Source organism: Lacerta agilis, chromosome Z (genome assembly GCF_009819535.1).
Source record: "Lacerta agilis isolate rLacAgi1 chromosome Z, rLacAgi1.pri, whole genome shotgun sequence".
Classification (NCBI taxonomy): Eukaryota; Metazoa; Chordata; class Lepidosauria; order Squamata; family Lacertidae; genus Lacerta; species Lacerta agilis.
In genome coordinates this window covers 27111191-27127419 of record NC_046331.1, presented here as the reverse complement: position 1 = coordinate 27127419, position 16229 = coordinate 27111191, and the positions used below count along the sequence as shown (strand labels likewise).

The 16229-nt window shown below is 40.9% G+C and overlaps 1 long non-coding RNA gene across 4 annotated transcripts in view; it reads left to right on the top strand.

Moving 5' to 3' along the window:
* Positions 1-16229, top strand: part of LOC117040067 — a 93089-nt gene that overhangs the window by 45696 nt on the left and 31164 nt on the right. For all 4 annotated transcript variants that reach the window (XR_004425817.1, XR_004425816.1, XR_004425819.1 and 1 more), the window contains one exon: positions 6532-6732. This is a non-coding gene — a long non-coding RNA (uncharacterized LOC117040067). The remainder of the gene's footprint in view (positions 1-6531; positions 6733-16229) is intronic.

Below are 16229 nucleotides of genomic sequence, written 5' to 3'. Positions count from 1 at the left end.
AAAGGTTAAAATACATTACCTTTCCTTTTCCCATTTTTTATTGCATGAACCTGCTGTAGATATCTGCAATGAATCAAAGAATATGGTGGCTCTGATTGATATTGTATTCTCGTTTTTTGCCAATGAAGTTATGCCTTCATGCAATTATTTCAATACGGATATAGGGTGGGAATGGGGAACTTATTCTGCCTGAGGGCCACGTTCCCTTCTAGGCAATCTTCCAGGAACCAAATGTCAGTGGTGGGTGGGGATAGAGATAAAAGTTGGAGGAGCAACAAATGTACATTCCAACTTTTAACAGTAGGCTTCTTTCTATACCATCTTCTAAACCTGGTCTGAGAAATAAAGTCCATTCTGATTCCTCAGTATTGCCCTTGCACATGGAAGCCTATCTCCAATACTGTATCCAACTAAGTTCTGCTCAGAGTAGACCCATTAATACTAATGAGCCCAAGTTAGTCATGTCATTAAGCTCGATGGGTCTACTCTGTTGCTCATGGTGGCAGCAGTTATTCTTAGAATTATGGAACATGCTTAGCCCAGGAATTTGTTTGCTGTACTGGAACTGAGCTCGCGGCCCCATCACACAAACATCTACAATACCTGGATTGCCAAAGCTTTCTTAATCTCAGCAGTCTAATTTATGGAGTGTGTGTGTTTGTACACAAGAGCCATTGGGTTCTTGCTGTTGTTAAGTAACAATCAGAAACACTTGCTGACCTACTACAAATCACCCAGATATAGTGATGGACTAAGCTGTCAGTTTTGTTTTTCTTCATTTCTCATTTTTCCTGTTTTAAGTTCCATACATCACATTTCTGCATCAGTTTGTGAAAACCCTCACAGAAATTGCCATTGTGCATTTCTCCTAACATTCACATTTTTATATGTAATTTCTCCTAATATTAAACAGTTTTGCAAGCAGTTTTCTCCACTATGGTGCATTTTCGGTATGCCTTTTTCATTGATACATGCATTTTTTATGCTCTTTACCCTGCTGTAGAAATTTTGTACAGATTTTGGAGAATTACATCACAAAATTCATACAAGTGTGCATTTCCAAAGATAGCTTTGTTTCAGTTTGCATATTGTTTCGGGGAAGGCTGTCCAAACTTCTGGTTGTCCGATGACTAGAAAGCATGGGTCCAAGTGGTTTTGCACTTGACCTGCTTCTTTCCCAAGGAAAACTCGCTCTATAGCTCTAAATTGGAACAAACATCAATCCGGAGGAAACCTAAATTGCCATTTGCTTCAATTGAGCACTAAAGAGCGGTTTTCCCTGGAGAAGAGTAGTCAGACAAGAAGTGTGGATAACCCCTTAGGTTTGCATTAAAATGTGAACTAAACCAAATCCCAGACTCTCCATCCCTACCATGCGAACTATCAGTATTTTTCAATTTACCTTATGTCCATCCCTGGTCTAAAGCAGCCAAATCACTCTATTATCCTAGTTGCCCATGGGTAGGGAATGGGAATAAATTCAACTCAGTTTAAATTTAAGAGAACTTGCCCTTTGCATATTCTGAAGCGAGATTTGAACTGAGACACAACCATCCTTTGAAACTCACATGTCTCTGAATTCTGCAATGCAATTTTCCCGCCAAGTGATACATACAAGAATGCACATGCACATGCATGTAAAGGCATATATTAGTGAAAACAACATAAAAAATGCATTATATTTTGGGCAACTGCTTTGCAATGCGTATGTTTAGGGAAATAGCTTAGAAACCTGTGCATATTAGGAGAAAGTCACACTCTAATGCCAGTGAATTTTAATGAGGATTTATAAGCTCCCCCCACCCAAACAAACAAACAAACAAAAAATCCCTTGGTGTGTAAATGTGGAGAACTGAACTTAAAACTGGGATAAAATTAGAAACAGAGATAAATTGAAATTGACTTATTAGCCCACCCCCACCTATGGGATCTCATTATGTTTTACCATTTTTTGGGATGTTTCTGGATGGAATATACACAGGACGGAAAGTGACTGTTGTTTATTTATAAAACATCTAAAAATTGCTGGGCACTATATGGAAATTAAAACAGAATACAGTCCCTGTTGTCGGGCTTACATTCTAATAGATATGACTTATGAGCCCTTTTTTGATTTTTATAGTTCTCAGGTTGTTGTTTTATTATGGATGTTATGTAATTTTATTAATTGACTTGTTGACTTGTATTTTATCGAGTGTATTTTATCGAGAACCATTGAGTGATGGAAAAATAGTGTAGAAGTGATCCCCCACCCCCCCAAAATAAATCTCAGAGGAGGGGTGTGCAGAGAGAAGTCCTGTACAGATAAGTGCTGTTTTGAAATCTGCTCTTCAGTTTCTGGAAAGTTTAATTGAGGTGAATGGTCAGATATATGGTAAGGGAAAGAAAGATATAAATAAAAAGACTTAAAAATGTACAAAACAGGGCAATTATGGCAGAACTTCAAGGTAAGACATAAACAGTGAATCAAAAACTCATAATCAAAACCAGCAACAGATGAAATGATATTTGGATGGAATTTGACATCTGTGTGATTGTGTTGTTAAATAAGCAGCAGAAAGCCACCAGGCAGCTGTGAAGTCCAGGGGCTCCACTTCTCCCCTGAGAACCTGAAGTGGGTAGGTCAATATCTCTTATGTAGGTATAAAGAAGGCTTTTATAAACCAGTCCTTCCAGCCTTGGGCCATGAGTACATGTGAAGCTGTAGCCATACCCCATCTCCCTAGGTCACTCCGCTCATTGGCCCTGCTTTACACCCTCCTTGAGTGTTTTGCTTGGCTGGAATGTGTCCTTGAACTCTAATCATGCCTTTTGCTTGCTTGGATGGAGGATAGACTGGGCTATTAGGACCATTGCCCCACAAATCTCAGTCTTGATTCATCCAAGCCCACCTCCCTTTTTGTTTCTGTTTTTACTTACAACCACTCCAGCCTATCAGCCTCTTCCTCCTTAGCCACACTGTTATCTGTGTGAAATTCAGCAGGGGAATGGTTAGAATTAGTTAGCTCTGCATGTTGGGCTCCTTGTTTAGCACCTGTTGCTAACCAGCTGCTGGGCCTTTGTTTTCCACCCCTAAGGGGCACCAAACACCACTGGGTGTGCAAATGTGAGTAGAAACTAGCCTATTGTATTAAAAGTTAATTCATTGCTCTGCCCAATTTTGCCTCTGGCCCCATCCACCACTGGCCCCTGGAATGTTGTTTGGAAGGGAATGTAGTCCTTGGTCTGAGAAAGGTTCCCCGCATTTGACTTCTATTTTGGATCACTGTTGACTTGATACTATAAAGCAGGCATGGGGAACCCTTGACCATCCAGATGTTGCTGAATTAAAACTCTCATCAGCCCCCACTTCCGGCGAGGACGCCATCGCGGGCAGTCGTGGGTCGCTTCGGCAGCAAAGCGACTCAGGCCGGCCCGGGGGTAGGAGCCCCGCTACCGCAAAGCGGGGCTCCGCTAAACCGCGGGTCGAGCGTCCCGCGGCATGGGCTCTCCAGTGAGCCCGCTATGGCTCCGAACCCTTCTCCCGTTCCCCCTGTAAAGGGGGAGTGGGGGTGAAGGGACCACGGAGCCGGGCTGTGGAGGCATGCCCCAACCGGACCGGCGAAGCGGCGGCCGCCGCTCGCGATGAGCGAGATCGTTCTACCTGTCAGAAGGAAAACAGAAGAAGCCCGTTGGCCGTGAGTACGTTAACAATTGGATTTATTTTTGACATTTGGCGCTCCGGGAGCTACGATGGAAAGGAAGCCCATTTTTTCCCCTTTGTGTGGAGAGAAAGTAACTGCTTTGATGGCGACTGCTGCTGCAGTGGTGGATACAATGTATCCACCACTGCAGCAGCAGTCACCATCACAATGTATTTGTGTGGAGAGAAAGTAACTGCTTTGATGGCGACTGCTGCTGCAGTGGTGGATACAATGTTTCGAATTTGACAAGTGAGACTGGTTAGACCCCTTTTGGGGGACCTAAGTTGGTGGAAATATTTCTTCTTGAAGTGGATAGAATGTAATCTTTTCGCCCTGACTCCAGGGAAAATGGCTGCAGAGACTTGTGACTGAGATGGAAAAGTACTGTGACTAAGATGGGAAAATACTGAAACCTGATACCCTATCTATGCCCATTTCTACCATGTTGGGTTTCGTTTTCAAGCTGGTTTTAGACTCTGGACTGACTCACGTACAAAGGATTATGTTTTTGAACTTAGAATTGCTGAACCAGAAATTAACTTTGCTGAATCAGGATGACAATTTATATCCCACAGGAAAGACTATTCAGAACATTGTTAAAATGGAAGAAAACCTTGGCAGGGAGCTTAAGGGAATTATCGAAGTACAAAGTACAATGCTTTTGCAACTCCGAGAAGATGAAAAATCCTGTCGGGGTGAGAGACCCAGGATCAGAAGACAATTTATATCCAATTTCTGGGGTGAGAGCCCAGGAATGATGGGAAAAAGATTTATATATCTACAATTAGAAGATGAACGGAATTTTGAAGTGGAGATGCTGGAAGGTGATGATCTGTGTACCCTGATGCTCCCTGTAAGGACTGTTATAGACTACGTCTGGAACTGTGGACTTATAAGAAAAGAGGACATTCTAAAAAATGGTTTTGGTGTAAGATGGAGGAATGTCTGGGGGGAAACCCCGAGATGGCGAAAGAAAATGGTTAGAAAAGGGATAGGGTGAAATATAATAAGGATAAAATTAGGATGGTTTATTATGGTACCCTGAAGCCGGTGTGTTAAGATTTTAAGTTTTTGAACTAGAGAAGAGATATTTGAATTTCTTTATTAGCAGCAGTCTAAGTGAAAGAAGATGTATGATTTGATACAAGAATATGTTGTGTTATGTAATTATATTATTAATTATTATGAAGTTATATTTGGAATAGATTTGATTCAAGCTAAGAAGTGATAGATTATTTTGGAGTAAAAACTAGATTTTAAGAAGTATGTTTAGTTTTGATTATTGAATGATTTAATTTTAGAGATGAGAAGTTATTAAAGTAAAATTAGAATTGGAACCAAAGGAGAGGAAATGGGGGAAGTCACCTAGTATTGATTCGAACAAGAAAAGTTTTTTTTTTGTGTAAACAAGAAAAAGAATTATTGGTGTGATTTGTATTTGTTTTATTATGGTTTGATTGTTGGGTTTGTGTTTGGGTTTGTGTTGGTGTATGTGTTATGTTGTTCTTTGTTTTGTAAAAACCAATAAATTCTTTATAAAAAAATAAAAATAACACTCTCATCAGCCCTAGCAAGCATAGCCAATGGTTGGGGATGATGAGATGATGAGAGTTCAGCAACTACTGGAGGGCAAAATGTTATTCATGTCTGCTCTAATGTGTATTTGGAGGATATGCACACATCTGCTTTCTTAAGCCAATCTTAAGAAAATCAAATCTGTTCTCGTTGCTCTCTTCCAGAGCTGCTATGTCTCTTTAACAGAGCAGCTTCACTTCATTCTTTTCCTCCTCCTCCAACACCTTGCCCAAAGCTAACTTGGAGCTCCATTCTGTGTCAGCTGTGAGATATAGATATATTGTTGTCTTAATTACCAGTATTTCTCCTGTTGCTCATAATTCTCCTTGCTCCACCAAAGAGCTCTTCAGAGAGCAGTAAGGTTTCCTTCCCCCCTTTCTTTAGGGGTTTAAAGGTTGTCAGATGTATAAATGATCTTTGCTGGAGATTTTTTTTTTTTACAATTCTTTTCATTTTTTTTGTGTGTGTATAGGTTGGGTGTTGAAATGTGGGTGGTGTTTTTCACTGGTGCATTAAGGAAGGGAGAGGGGGGAAAAAAGACATAGAATGTGGTCTACAGAATACCAGAGAATGTGAACATGGCAAATTGTAATAGGTTTATGGGGTTCACCACCTGCAGTGGATTACATATTTATATTGCAAAATTTTCTAAATGTAATTGTTAAACATTTTTGCTAAAATATTTGTCAGCACCACTAGCATTTTGTGCACTGATGTTTGCATTTATCAGGAACTGTTCTTTGTCAACAGCTAGTTAAAGACATTTTACTCTCAGATTCTGTGTTCAGGGCCACCTAATTGAATTCAAGGGAGTGCATAACACAATCTGAAGTCAAGGAGGTTAGCACAGAATGGTCCTTTTTAAAAAAAACTCATTCTTGTGCTTGACTGTCCAAGTAATTGTCACCATCCCTGAGGGAAAATAATTACATGTATAAATAAATATTTTCTTCAAAGTCCCAGTTCTCATTTTAAGTTTGCTAAGAGCTAATTCTGCTGCTTTATCCACACGGTAGCTCTTGGAAATTATCCTGTAAGCATATATATATATATATGAGTGAAATGGGGAAATGTTCCACAAAGCACTGCTACATAAACATTATCCAGAAATGTTGGATCTGGTCATCCCTAGATAAGTGATATGTAGTTCTGCCAACAGCCTTCAAGTGAGTGATCCTTCCTAATTTCCTTCATGTCTGATAAGCAGCTTTCTAAGCTGCGCCCATTTCATTTTACCCTTCATACTCTTGACTAGGTCCTTTCTTGCTCTTAGGATCAAAGGAAGACACCTTACACTGAATCTGATTATTGGTCCATCTAGCTCAGTATTGTCTGCATTGACTGCCAGCTGCTGTTCAGGGCTCCATGGAAATGCTGGGGATTGAAATTGGGACCTTCTGAATGCAAAGAAGACCTCCAATCATTGAGCTATGGTCCTTCTTGGGTAGGCCACAATCTCCATACTGCTGACACAGTAGGTATCCTTTTGCTTGTCTACTTCTGGTTTGACTTTTTGGGAAATGTAGTCAATTGCAGCTTCCATGACTAGAGTGCTTCTCCCTTATCTTCTTCACCTCTTTTCCCTGGCATGGACCCTACCCTTGCATGGCCACAGTGTACTGGACACACACCCTGACTCTATCCTATAAGAATCAAATAAGTTAGGAGAGTGCAAGTTTTATGATGGAGTTTTGATTCTGTTGAATATTCTCCATGAGGTATCTTCTGGGTGTGAAACAATAGCTTAGGGTTGTGCTTGGGATCTGGATAAATCCTGAATCTTGAGCCCAATTGGGGTGCACCTCAGAGGGATTTTGAGTTTGTCAGAAATAGAGCAGGATTTGGAACTACTCAGCATGAGCCAAAACGAGGACTTCTGAAGTGCCTTGAGGTGACTTCACAATCCAAATCTATATGCTGTAGGCAAGTGTCTGTTAAAAAAAACTACATTGAGAGAGCAATCCTATAGCAAAATACACTGGGATGAAAGGGTTAGGATACAGCATATCTCCAGCTGAATTGGGAGGTCCCTGGCACAGCTGAACTAGGCTGGCTTAACTGCCTCATCCTTGGCTCATCAGTGTATCTCCATCCATCCTGACTCAGTTGGGAATCAGTTGGCTGAGCTGAGTGCAATGGATCATAAACTGGTTTAAGGTCTGAAAAATGAGTGCTGTAGGGGCATGGTGGGGGAGGAACCAAAGAAGGGAGACCTAGGCTGGATCCTACACTGGTTCAGCTCAGTCATGTGACCTGTAAACTAGGTATGAGTTACGGCAGCAAAAAGTGTGGTGCACCTCAAACATTATGCCAAAGGCTTCTTATCCCTCTGCCAGTCTGAAGCCTGCTCAATCAGCAGTAGGGCCACTGCTGAACAGAGTTTGGATCTGGTGTAACTTTACGCTGTCTTAACTTACACTGGCTTGCTTTACGCCAGCTTCTTGTATATAGGGTTATTCACTAAATGTCTCTAAGATTGCCATATAAGGTAATGGTTTTATCCAGAAAGCGCAAGTTTTTCTAGTTCCCCCCATCAACACAACTTTAAAGGAACCATGTTAGTAACCTTTGTCATTCCATTCCATGAAAGTAATTCCTCAGATGGGCATGAACATTAAAACGTTTCAAGTCAAATTGCTCCCATCCCTAGTCTGTCAATTGTACAATAAGTCACTTCAGGACAAAATATACCAGAATTATTTAACATTCTTGGAAGAGGGTGGGAAAAGGTATTTGAAACTTTATTATTTCTTTGTTTTGGCTTGGGAACTCTCAGCTGCTTATATCCAATGACTTGAATCTGATTTCAGCAGAATGTCCTTTCAGAAGGTTGCGTGATGTCAATAGCTTTGATTTTCCCTTTATAATGGTAATCTCTTATAAAATATTAATCCCTGATCATGATTCCTTCTGTGTCATCCCAGAGTCAACACCCAGGAAAACTGCTCTGGCACATAAAAACTAAAGACATTTGAGTAGTTCCAAGTATACCTCTTTAATGTGCAACGTGAGACCATTTTGGGTGGAGAAACTTACAAACATCCATTCTGGTCTTGTGCACACTCCTCCTTACTCACTCTGCTGTCAAGAAATGGATGAGTCCATATTTTTAAGACAGGCCCAGAAGGTTTCTGCATATTGAGAAAATTCAATGCAGTGCAGTAGTATGGGGTAGCTTCAAGCTTGTTCCCTTGGAGGTTTTGCTTCTCCCACAATCGTTATTACAAATTGTTAGTCGCTTTATCTTGCCCAGATGTACTCAAAGTGACTTTCAAGCAAACAACCGGACAACATCCCCCTCCCCAATGCATTAAAACCAAGGAGAAAAAGAAATATATTACAACCACCCCACCCACTTCTTAGGTCATAGAGGAAAGCTTTTGCCTGGCGCCTATACATGATGGGATGTTGCATTTTGATTAATGCGTCTGACAGAAGTAGCAGAGTGATCCAATTGGCTATGGTGGGGTTGTATGGTGGAGTTGTGATGCACCCATTCCCCTTTTCCTGGATGAAACACAATGGGACATTTCTGTTTATACATAGGCTGAAACCCAGTGGTGCGATTGGGTAATTTTAGCTCTGAACGTAATGGTCTTCTGCTCTCCCCCTATTTAGGTTGTAATAGGTGTTACATGCTTCAAAATGAGGTAAGAAAGGCTTGCTACATTTAGGGGCCCTCATTTTGCTGAGGGGGAGGGGGGCCTGCATGGCTGCCCCAAAGTTCTGCTCTGATGTCACACACCACTGCTGAAACCAGAAAAGCTGTTAACTCATAACCACACAGACACACTTTTATTTTTAAGGTCTCTTCAAAATATTTCTCTGAAAGACAGAACAGGGACAGTGATTTCCTAGGGAAGAAAAAGCTCTCTCTCTCTCTCTCTCTCTCTCTCTCTCTCTCTGGTAAATGGAAACCATTTACTGTACTAGGGATGTCATTTTGGTTGAGATTTTCTTATGTACATTTTTTTAAAAAAGTAATTTCCGAAGGATTTATTTTGTCTTGTAACTAGTCACACACATTAACTGGCACTAAGATAATATCTTTTGACCAGCTTTGCTGGTAAATCACTGGGCTATGTAATTGACTTTTGTGCAAAAATTATGCATTATAATCTCTGGAAGAAATAAAATGGAAACATGTTTAAACACTTCCTTTTCTAAATGCTTTGGAGGCCCCCCCTCCTACTGCTAGGGATAGGAGGATTTGTCAATTTTCTCATTCTCCCATCTTAAATGCAGTTCTCCACATTTCTGGAGCAATTTAATTTTTTTTTTTAAAAAAAATATTCTCATGAAAATTCACCAGCATTTTACTACACATTTTTCCTAATAAACACATTTTTGTATGTAGGTTTGACTAATGTACATTTCTGCAAGCAACCCCCCCCCCAGTATAACACATTTTTGTAGGTTATATTCACTAATAAATTCATTTTTATGCATACTTTTCCATTGTATATGTATTTTTTGCAAACATTAATTGGCTGGAGAACACCACAAAAATTGAATAAGTGCAAATTTTTAAGGATGGTTTTGTTTCAGCTCTTATATTGTTTCAGAAAGTGCAGATTTGATACATTCATTTTAATATATAAGCTTATCCAACTTAATCAAATTTCTCCCCCAACCCTACCTGGTAGTTCATTGTAGTTCAAATGAGGGGAAAATGGAAGCCTCAATTTAATTTTGTAAGTGGCATTCATTTTTTTTCCTTGGTGGAGCTAAAGGCTTTTGAGATGAAGATAGGCAATTGGATTCATACACATTGACCTCACAATTTCAGTGTTCTTAAGAGGAACAGGTATGGACTGGGTTCTGTTTTTTTCTAAAAAAACACATCAATATTGCTGTTCTGAAGCAGAGATGGAAAGCAGAATATTTTCACACCAAGAACAATGATTAGCTCATAGAACTTCTCATCAATTCCCCCCCCTAAGATATCTTCATAAAAAGAAAGAGAATGCAAACATCCTATAAAAGGAACAATCTTTCCTTTAAATGGTCCCCAAAGCACTACATTTAATTTTATACTTCTTGTAGCCTGAGCCAACTCAAGTGCTTCTGTCAGGTAAGAAAGTTAATTTGATTGATTTAAACCCCACCTTGCCCTCTCCTTGGCCACCAAAAGTCACAAAAATATTTTCTGCTACTTCCTGATGACACCCAGCCTTATGGGTCTTTGGTGTGCCATTGTAGAACTGAGCTACTGTATAGACAGTAAGCTTATGAGGGTGTTCCTGGCTATCTTAAATATTGTGATGGAACATAGTCATGGGAAGGGGGAGGTACTTTGAACAGCAGATAAGGGAAGCAGGGGGAACATCCTATATACTGGCACAACAGAGATAACGGCTCTGTCTCAGTCTGTTCCATCCTGTGCTAGTTTTCTACATATGAGGAGAGTTTTGGAGAGAAACATGACACATACAACCAGTTACTATCTGAAGTCCACTCTGTTCAGACCCGTCAGGGTCTGAGTTTCAAGGGATGCAACCTGGGACATTGTAAAGACCGAACAAAGCCTGGCTCCACTTCTGTGGTGACTCACAAGCATGAAATCGCAAAATGCAATTAAATACATTGCTTCTATAGCTATCCTACTGAACACTCTGCTAGACCTTCAACTAGTTGTCTATTATCAGGTGAGAAGCAAGTTTGACATGCAGACTAAAATTTAGAATACTTTCCCTCAACCTGCTGCCTTTTAACTCCCATCAGCCTGTAGTGTAAAACATATGAGGGGCACCTGGTTGAAGAAGGCTGTTTTAGAGGGGGGTCATGTCTTTTGGATAAGTATCTAAAACCAACTCTGATAAGGTTTTTTTTTGGGGGGGGGAGAACATAGCCTGGGCTTGAACGTTTAAATGCCTACTTGATACAGAAACATAACATTATTTTATAGTTGGAAGGGACTGATGGCTTGGCAAATGCCTTTTGAGATATTGCCAATGAAAAGAACAAGATTAATATGATTGTTTGCATTTATCCCGGATTAGTCAGCTGGTTGTTGTTTTTTAAACACCCTCATTGGAAATCAATTTATCACATTCAGAACAACCTACTGACTCTCAAATGTTACAGTACCAGTGGAGAATGAGAGTTGGTATATATTGTTACTTTATCCAGATGGTGCAGTATCCCCTGAAGTTTGGGAAGAGCATTAATTAATTAATATACCACATGATGAAACCTTAAAGTTTTTATAAATGCATTCATTGTATGGGAAGGCCTTGCAACAGGCCTACCCTGAAACCACGAAGCAGAAATTAGCCAGGAAGGCATCAACAGCCATGTTTACTTGTGAACAACAAATCAACAATTCAGCCTAGCAGTATGTGAGGCTAAGGTTCAAGCTGATTCCCATTTATGCAGGGAATCACCCTCAGGGAGGGGTTTGCAATCGACGACGCCCCAGCAACTGGTGTTGTATTTTTAAGCCTTAAAAATTATTTGTTATACGTATTTTCAGAAATTGAAAAATAAAGTTAACAAACAACCACTTTTCAGTTCCTGAAAATGCACATAACAAATAATCACCACATACCCCCTCCCCAGAAATATTCCATGCATGTAAAATGTAACTAATACAGTCAAACATTCACAGGTTTGAATAATAATTTAGAACTGATTGCAGCAGTTTGGGAGCTTCCACTCTCCAGCTTGGGTGGGGGCTTCCATACACATTTGCATCTCCGCAAAGAAACTATCATCTTTGAATATTATGCAAATTGGCGTCCTCATTTGTCCTCTCTTTTCGGTGATACCTAAGTAGCCATTCTACTCTGCTCTCAGCAACAGCTGCTACATCTTGACGACATGATGCAGAATGTTTCCTTACCTTGCCAGCAGACAGTTGTCAAGACATGAGAAAGTTATCATAAGTTATCACCTGAAGCTCAAAGGCCAAATGTGCCTCCCCAGCCTTCTCTGTCCCAGATAGCGGCAGACTTTGGGCTCCCAAATTTTAGTGGCGCCCTGTGCAATTCTAAAATTTGGCACTTCCTGCCTCTTGCACTCCATTCTACATCACTGTTGCAGCTCCCACTGAGGTGCCAGTGCCCAGTGCGGCTGAACTGGTCGTGCTACCCTAAAACCTCCTCTGCCTCAGGTTATCCCCAGGCCACACCCCATATTCTTTTCCCAGGCCACAACCCTCCCCACAGAAGTGGTTTTAGGGTAGCGCAACTGGTTCAGCCACACTGGCTGCCACGCTGCAAGGGGCATCACAACAATGGTGTAGAACCAAGAGGTGGGGCACTGTTAGCATTGCACAGGGCGCCATTGAAATTTGAGAGCCCGAAGTTCATCACTGTTCCATGGCTCTGCTTTGACACTCTTTGAGTGTTTTTGCTGGGCTGGAATGTGTCCTTGAATTTGGACAGTGTTTCTTGTTTGCCTGGATGGAGGACAGAAAAGTGTGTGTGTGTGTGTCTCTGTGTGTGGAGAAACCAAGTTACTTTATGAAGGTAACATTCAGATTCATAGCTTTGCTCACTTTTTCCTCCAGCCTCTCAGAAGTTGCCTAAACGGGAATGAGGCCCTTGGGCTGAAACTTGCTCCTCTTCCCTGCAGTAAGTGATACAAAGTGGGGAGGGGTTGATGAGACACACAGTTGCTTTGGAGGGCAAGGTTATCAGCAACTATTCTCTTGTACTGTTGGAGGCAGTATGTCTTGCTGATCAGCTGTCCCTATTTTTCCAGGGATGTCCTTGATTTAGAGAGGCCTTCCTGGTTTCTGATTTGATCCCACTTTCCCTTGGGATGTCCCTATTTTCACTGGAGAAATGTTGGAGGGCACGGTAGTATGCCCCTGTTTCCACTGGAGAAATTTTAGAGGGTATGGAGTTATCCAACCCCTGAGCCATATGGAGAAGTTTTTTTTTAATGTTTAATGTTTTTGAAGAACCTTTTAATGAGGGTGAAAGAAGAGAGCGCAAAATATGGTCTGAAGCTCAACATCAAAAAAACTAAGATCATGGCCACTGGTCCCATCACCTCCTGGCAAATAGAAGGGGAAGAAATGGAGGCAGTGAGAGATTTCACTTTCTTGGGTTCCATGATCACTGCAGATGGTGACAGCAGTCACGAAATCAGAAGACGCCTGCTTCTTGGGAGAAAAGCAATGACAAACCTAGACAGCATCTTAAAAAGCAAAGACATCACCTTGCCGACAAAGGTCCGTATAGTTAAAGCTATGGTTTTCCCAGTAGTAATGTACGGAAGTGAGAGCTGGACCATAAAGAAGGCTGATCGCCGTAGAATTGATGCTTTTGAATTATGGTGCTGGAGGAGGACTGCAAGAAGATCAAACCTATCCATTGCCGTGGACTGCAAGAAGATCAAACCTATCCATTCTCAAAGAAATCAGCCCTGAGTACTCACTAGAAGGACAGATTCTGAAGTTGAGGCTCCAGTACTTTGGCCACCTCATGAGAAGAGAAGACTCCCTAGAAAAGACCCTGATGTTGGGAAAGATGGAGGGCACAAGGAGAAGGGGACGACAGAGGATGAGATGGTTGGACAGTGTTCTTGAAGCTACTAACATGAGTTTGGCCAAACTGCGAGAGGCAGTGAAGGATAGGCGTGCCTGGCGTACTCTGGTCCATGGGGTCACGAAGAGTCGGACACGACTGAACGACTGAACAACAACAACAATGTTTTTATATATGTTGGAAGCTGCTCAAAGTGCTGGGGCAACCCAGTAAGACGCGTTGGGTATAAATAGTAAAAATATCATTATGGAATGGGACGTCCCTATTATCATCGGAGAAACGTTGGAGAGTATGGACGAGTTGCTGGGAAACACAAGCGGGGAGAGGGCTTCTGTGCTCAGTTCCTTCTTGTGGGCTTCCCATAGGCATCTGGTTGGCCATTATGAGAACAGGATGCTGAACTAGAAGGGGCTTCAGCCTAATCCAGCAGGACTCTTCTTATGTTCTTAAATTCAGAGTCAGATGCATATATAATATCTGGTTCCAGCCTCAGAGGCCACAATGCAACACAGAGCTAAGTGTCTATAAGCCAGCTGATTTCAAAGGGCTTAAGTGTTCCTAACGCCGCATTGGATTGTAGCCAGTGTCCATAGATCTGCTCAGACATTATGGCACAGAGTAAAAGAAAAAGTCAATACTCACCAAGAGAGGTGTATGCATGGGGGAAGGGGGCTTTTCAAATTCCTCGTCCATCCCTATACCCCAAGTAAGCTTCCCTTCTCTGTAGAATTGGCATGGCTTTTTTTACAAGAAGATCCAGTCCCAAATGCTGACAAAACAGCACATCTAAACACAAATGCACATCTTTGTTTCAAAGTTTGCTGCTGCCAGGTGTGCATGGGAGAAATCAATTAGTTTTGAACATTTCTGATTGTATGTTAAAAAGAGTGCATTGGTCTGCATGTTCAAAATCAATTGTCAAAACGATTGAGGATTAATAACTCTGGAATCCTAACCTTTTATGTTCCTGCAAGGCCATGTAATAGGATGATTCAAGATCTGATGCCATATTTCATTAGTACCAGAGAGGGAAACAGATTAGGCTTTACCAGAGCTGTGTAAATAACTTGTAATACTATGGATACTTCTAATAATGAATAATGCATTTGATGTATTTTGCCTCATGGTCTCCTATTTCAGTAGTTGTTCACAACACTGTTTTGCTTTGCTTTGTTTTAATTGAATCTGTGCCTCAGTTTTAACATTTCATGATGGGTTACTTTGTGGTGGTGGATCACAAGCCACATCAGGCTGAAAAACTTTAGTGAACAAAATAAGTGACTTGTTTCTACAGATGACCCTCTGGATATGGCATAAATGGCTATCACATATACTCATTTGCCATTGCCTTTAACTCTTATTTTGGATCACCTAGCCTTTTGCTTTAATGATGAACATCACAAATTCCTATTGTGGAGAAAAAGGTGAATCTATACAACAAAATATATTTTGCCCAAAGGTTGATCCGTTTTGGAAAACTTACATAATAATATTAATAACCACAATAATAATTTTATTATTTATACCCCACCCATCAGGCAAAAGTTGTCCTATATAATTGGCTCCAACTCAAGCAAGTATATTCCTACTCTATAAAGGAGAAGGGCTCTGTTGCTTAACATTTTTAAAATCCCTTTGTTCATATGCAATATCCAGTCAAAGTGGCCTAGCTTCTAATATATACAAATATCTACTCAGTATAGAATCTGGCTCCTCCCATGGACTGGGATTAGTTTGTTAGAGTAACCCAGGTATTCAGATAGAGGAACATGACTGGGAAATAATGTGGTCCAGAGCCCTGTTACAAACCATATCTGCAAGAATACAAGAAGTCACTCTAAAAATGCTATTGAGATGTCATTGGACTCAACTAAAACTGAAAAGGCCGCTCTAGTCTATGCTGGGGAAGCTGTGGTTCCCCTGGAATTCTACTTCATATGTGGTTAAATTGCTGCATCATTCAGAAGTTTTGGTCTTTAGTTTCTGATATATCCATGATCACAACTCAAATGCCAACCCCAGCTTTGGCACTCCACTCCTTGGAAGGGGGCAGAAATCCCTCAATTATTGATAAGTCCTTAATATTCATGCTCCTAGCTGCAGCCAGACTCACAGTTGCTTCTCATTGGAAATCTAACCTACCACCCCTGCTCTCAGGAGGAGTGGCTTGGAAAGATTTTAGAGCACCTAACACAGCAAAGGAGAGCCCTTATAGGCAAGTCAAAAATAGACTGTTTTCATTTGATGTGCCATGAATTCTTTTCCTTTGTCAACTCAGATGCAAAATCCACTGAATCTCCAATTTCCCAGGTTACTATTTGGAGAGTTTTGTAGAAGATAACCTTATTTTCTTATTCCTCTCCCTGCACATTCTATTTATGATCACTAGGTAAAACTTATTATGCTTTATTATTATTCCCCTTACTGTGAAAAGTCTATGTGTAACTTGCGCTTCTTCTCTAATAACAAAATC